Source organism: Quercus suber, unplaced genomic scaffold (genome assembly GCF_002906115.3).
Source record: "Quercus suber isolate HL8 unplaced genomic scaffold, Cork oak 2.0 scaffold_45, whole genome shotgun sequence".
NCBI classification, from domain to species: Eukaryota; Viridiplantae; Streptophyta; class Magnoliopsida; order Fagales; family Fagaceae; genus Quercus; species Quercus suber.
The window spans coordinates 1,583,695-1,589,231 of NW_027069510.1; positions in this window are offsets into that span (position 1 = coordinate 1,583,695).

The following is a 5,537-nucleotide window of genomic DNA, read 5'->3' on the forward strand; positions in this document are numbered from 1 at the left end:
GAAGATTGTCTAAGTTAAACTCAATATGAATTCGCTTAGAAGATGAAGATGAATCTTGCACAGGAAATGAATCTTGCATAGGATATGAATCTTAGGTAAGTGATTTTCTTATCAAATTATAATTCTCGCAAAAGAATAAATAATAAACTATAAGTTCATTTGAAATATTAATAAAATTATTAATTATTGTTGTTTAGTTGTTTCATTGTTTTTCTTTACTAACCACTAGCAATCTAGCACACTCCCCACTGTGCATCATCCACCCAGCTCAACCACTGCCTAACATAATTTAATTTGTTTGTCTTTTACAATGTCTTGTTCAGTTACTTTTAATGCCTCCACTACCCCAATCCAAACATCTAATGCCACAATTTGACCCTGTGACACATGACCCGACCCCATCCACCCCCCACTTAAAAGACAAGAGCCAATCAACAATATTACATACTCTTACACAGTTACAAAAAACATTAAAGAAATATAAAACATTCACAATACACAAAACGACAAACTCATAAACCAATAAAGTCAAATAAAGGCAATTAGGTATTAGGCAAAGCTATTCAATTCCAAAGGGAAAGAGAATCTCATTTTTCAGTTCCAAAGAGAAACAAAGAGAGCTTCAGTCTTACTCTCAAAGCATAGCAGAGATGAAAAAAAGAAAAAGAGAGAGAACTGAAATACCTTGAGGGGTAGCGCCGCGGCAGCATGTCGAAGCTAGGTTTGGGCCAAAGCAATCTCTGATCTCGCCGTCATCGTCATCGATGTGCTTTGGGACCAAGGTCGACAGCACGTTGAGGCTAGGGTCTTGCTGAGTTGCTGTTGCTGAGCCTGAGGCAGAGGCGCTACTCGCTGTTGCTGATCCTAAGGTGGAGGCACTACTCGCTAACTGTTGAGGGCTGAGAACTGAGGTTTTTATTTCCCTTTAGGTTAGGATCTCAATTTTGGTTTAAAATTTGATCAATTGGTGAGGATTGATTGAGTATTTAGTTTATAAAAATTTAATTATTATTATTATTGTAGGGTCGGTTTTTGTAGCCCAAGCCCAAAAGATATGGGTCAAAAGGCCAATGAACCCAGGATAATAAATTTATAGAGAGTGGGCAAAAGAGCTAGGCTGGTTATGAAGTGAACAATGATTGGCTAGGTTACTTGCAGTGATGATAACATGAACTAATGTTTGAACAACTCCATGAATGTATGTCCGAAGAGATGTTTTATTAAATGAACAGTGATTATAACATTCAGAGTTACAGTAAAGCTTTTCTCTTTCTTTTTTCTCTCTCTCCTCCGTCCCCTATTATCAGGGACCCTTCTTCTTTATATAGCATCCTCTTCTATCATCTCCATCGTCCACCTGTTCTTCATCTGCGTATCTACTCAAGTGCATGTCACGTCATGTGTCTACTTTAGTTCTTTGTGAGTGGCGGTAGCCGAGGTTACACTGTTCAGGGGTCTTCTCCACATAAATGCGGCCAGAAAAGCTGTTGCAGTGAATTAAATGCGGTGGTAGCAGTTTTTCCTTTAGATATTTTTTAGTTCTGATCATCTCCGGATCCACCCAGGACTTGTCATTATCGTTAGGATTGTTAGGAAGATTATTCGGACCTTTCACACGTTTGTTTGATCAAGGCTATTTGTGGCCGAGGAGTAAGACGTCTTCGGACTAGTGATAACCTCTTCGGACGGTACTTCCCCTTTACTTCTGGGCTTTCTGCTTTAGATGGGCCGCCCCAACCACCTGTTGCTCCTCGGAAATACAATAGTCCTTAACAGCGTGTCTTGGGCCCATTAAGTAGCTCTGGGCTTTTTCCCCCCACAATAGCCCCTCAAAATCTTAATTTTTCCCTCACGTCCGAAGAGAAAAAAATGGGATTTTGACTTGTCACGAGGTAAAAGCTTGAAAATAGACAAAAGTTCGGCCTGGCACGTGTGTAGATATAGATGTGCGCGCCCCATCATTGTTGCCGTTGTTTTCCGCATTCCCGAAGCGCTACATTAATTACAACAGGGGGCGCCTTGTCCTTTGCATCCAACGGTGGGCTATTGATCCAACGGACGGGGTTCTTCCTCGAGATTTTGGCGAAATAAATTCTGCCCCTTCGTTTGACCTCGTATAAAGTCTCAGAGGTAGACATTTCTTTCTTACTTTGCAACTTCCAGACCATTCCACAAGAACAAGGATACAAACGCTCCGAGCTTTTCCACTCGCCAATTTCAATCCTTCCCAAAGCTCTCAAGAATCCTTCCGCGAGTTCAGAGATCGGGGTCTAGTTCAGTTCCTGTAAGTTTCTATCATCTTAATCCTCCAGTTTTCTCTTCGGCTATCCTTTTTCCAATTTGAACGACTGTTTCCTCACTGCTGCATCGTACCTCCACTTTTCCATTGAGTAGTGATGGGAAAACTCAAGTATTTGGTAGATAGCCTTGCCCAGTTGGAGAAGTTTAGGGCCACATACCGCATACCTCCAAACGTGGGTGTGAGGTATTAACCTCCGGAGAAGGTACTAACTGATCGAAAAACGGGGGAAGTGATGATTCCTGTCATTGCCTTCCTAGAAGGGGGAATGACAATTCCTATGAGCCTTATCACCACTAACTACCTTCGAAACCATAGGATTACCCCTTGGCAGTGCGCGCCTAATATGTTTAGGATCCTAGGAGCAATTGAGGGCCTTAACCGCCACTTAGGATTGGGGCTCACTTGGCTCGACGTGGTGCACATGTATGGGTTCCACAGCCAGTAAGAAGCGGGATATTATTTAAAATCCCGGTCCGACGTTGTTAGGCTCATCTCCTGCCTTCCCAAATCCAATAAAGGGATGAAGGATGACTACGTGATCATCTCGGGCATGTGGTATGATGGCCCTCACTGTCCGACCAGAGCAGGAGAGCCAGGTGGGACACGTTAGGCTTAGGCACACTAACCATAGGCTTAGGATCTTCGTCTTTTAACAGTTTTTGATTCCTCTTGTGTTGCTGCTTTCCAGTTTCTAACAAAGCTCTGCTGTGACTTGTAACAGATAAGAGAAACATCTCTCCTCGGCTCAGCCTCACCAACTTCGCCGCGCTCAACTATTTGCTACAGTCCGAGATCTTCGTAAGCGAGGACGGACAACTTCGATTCGCTCCCCTCATCCTAGGGTACAAAGCGAAGCAAAAAGACTTCCAACCGGTCGGCAACGCGATAGTCCAGGGAAACAAACGTCTCAACCGTATCGACGTTTCGTTTAAGGGTTTTCTGGCACCGCACGACCTTCCACCTGTACCACACCCAAACCCCCGGGGTATACCCCCTCTTGTACAGCCACTCCAGCAAGTTCCCCTCGGACCAAAAGTTGAGGGTGAAAAGGTTGGTTCCTCCACCTTCTCGTTAGAAGAACAAATAGACAAGTTCCACTTTGGGGGGGAAGCTTCAGGGGCAAATCAAGTGGTAGAGGTTTCGGACGCTGAGGAAGGAGGTGACAGGCAGTCCAGTGTCCACCCATTTTTGGTAACTGCCCTCCCCGACGACTCTTCAGACGAAGATATGGCGGATTTGAAACGCCTGATGAGGAATAGGGCCAGAAGGCCAAGCAGAAAGGCGCTGGGACCTCTCAACCAGTAGAGATCCCGCCTCTAGCACCTCCTAAGGCTCCTGAACTCGGCTTGAAGCCCATTTCGAACTTATAGAAGAAGAGGCCCCACGAGCCTGAAGAGAGGGAGGTGGGGGTGCCACCGAAAATGAATAAGCAGCAGAAAACGGTGAAAGAGCCTCGAGGAAAAAGGGCCACTTCTACAGAAAGTCGAGACGAGGTCCTCGGGGTTGAGGTATGCCGAGGAGGGGGACTTCGCATCTGGTGTCCTAGGCTGGAGCTGGATGGTGCCTCCATTCCTTGGGATGCATCCCTCAGGAACTATAATGGGGGAAGGGCAGGGTATGTTGCTGAGGCCCTGCAGCAGCCACTCCTCCTTCCTCATGATATGGAGTCCTACAGGCGCTTCAATCAACAGGAGCTATTCTTGTCCCTTAAGAGGGATATAGTTATGGTAAGCAAACTCATTCTCTTAATTTAGGTTCTATTTTTAATTTACTCTGCTCCTTTTCTTCATCCCATGTGAAAATGTTGTCATGCAAACTACTCAGCAAATCTACGTGGCTGAGGAATGGAACAGGAAGTCCTACCTCAAGGCCCAAGCAGCAGTCCAGTCTCAATCCGAGGCGGAGAAAGCTCTTGGCCAGCTGAAGGAAGAGTATGCTCGCACGTCCGAGCAGATTAAAGCCGTGACCAGGCAGAGGGACAACTACAAGGCAGGCCTCCAAACCGTCGAGACCCAGGCCGAGGAGTAGCGCAAACAATTGCGCGCGTCAGAGATCAACCTGGCGACCGAAAGGGAGCTGGTGAAGGGTCTTAGGGCTGAACTCCAAAAAGCCAGGAAGGGCGCCCGAGCAGCCGAGCAGGAGGTTCAACTGGCCAAGGAGTCAGTTGAAGCTGAGAGAAAAACGGCGTATCAGCTTGGAGTGGACGAGACTGGGAAGCTGCTTACGGAGCAATTTGCTTCGGTTGCTCGTGAGTACTGCGACGTAACCTGGCAAAAGGCACTGGATGTCGCTGGGGTCCCTTCGGACTCTCCCCTGAGGCTACCTGGGAGTATATACTATGATCCAGAGATCCGAGAGTTCCCAGAGACTGACTCTCCTCCTGCTCCACAGCTTTTGGAGGCTACGGAGCAAAGCTTAGTCGGTGTAGCTTCCCTATCCGCCCTTGATGCACCCAGAGAGGCTGGTCTGCCAGTTGAACCAGCCAAAGACAAAGGTCAAGGGTTGGACGAAGAGAAGACTCCTGCTGAGTCCCAGAGCCAAGCCCCAGAAGCTACTACTCAGACAGGCCAGGTTGCTGACCCTGTGGTTCCTTCAGCTCAAGAGTAGATACATAAGGCCCCCCTTTTCTTTGTGTTTTTCTTTTTATAAGAGATTGTAAGCTACTTTCTTGATTAATGAAGTAGTTTCTCCTTCGTTTATTTGCTTTGCTGTGTGTAATACAACTCACTATTATTATTAAAGTCCTGTATTTTAACTTTATTGTGATCCTGATATCATGTTAACAACGCGCATGACTAAGATTGGTATTAGAAAAGGGCAGAATGTATGAGAACTATTACTAAACAACGAAAACTACAGGGGTTATAGTAAAAAGTTCCACAAGTCTTTCCAAACGTGCACAAAAGAATAAGAGGCAAGATAGGTTAGGGTTAATTAAAACACATTCAGGAATCTCAATCATGGCTCATCAGAGAGTGATACTTCAATAGAAATCGTTACATTGGATTTAGATTCGAGCAGTCAGAGAGCTGTGATAGAGTGTTAACTTACTCAAGTCGTCTGGTCCGAGGACCACGAGCATAGCTAGATTTAAGTTTGAACACTTAAAATGAATCGTAACATAGTGCTAACTAACCCATATCATCTGGTCCGAGGACTACAGGCATGAATGGATTTAAGTTTAAACACTCAAAGGAATCGTAACATAGTGCTAACTAACCCATATCATCTGGTC